Source organism: Geospiza fortis, unplaced genomic scaffold (genome assembly GCF_000277835.1).
Source record: "Geospiza fortis unplaced genomic scaffold, GeoFor_1.0 scaffold494, whole genome shotgun sequence".
In the NCBI taxonomy this organism is placed as follows: Eukaryota; Metazoa; Chordata; class Aves; order Passeriformes; family Thraupidae; genus Geospiza; species Geospiza fortis.
The window spans coordinates 1-387 of record NW_005054691.1 but is presented as its reverse complement, the minus strand read 5'-3'; positions in this window follow the sequence as shown (position 1 = coordinate 387).

Here is a 387-nt window from a genome sequence, read left to right as displayed (position 1 = left end):
ACGACTCCCCCCCGCCCCCCCCCCTGCCCCTCTGGGGCCTCCTCTGGGCTCTGCAGCAGCTCCAGGTGCTGCTGCTGTGTCCCCAGGGCTGGGGCAGCTCTGCAGGTGGGGTCTCACCTGAGGGGGCACGGGGCAGGATCTCCCTGCCCTGCTCCCCAGGGCTGGGGGGTTCTGGGCTGGGTCAGGTCCAGCTCTCACCCCCAGCACGCCCAAATCCTTCTCTCAGGGCTGCTGCAGCTGCTCATGCCCAGCCCAGTGCCAGCAGGGTCTGACCACTCTCACCCTGTGTTGGTGCTCTGGGGCGCTGTCCCCAGACCATTCTTCCACGTCTCTGTGACCCCGAGCTGCCCCTCCCCGCCATGCCCCGCACATGGAACCGGCCCCTCT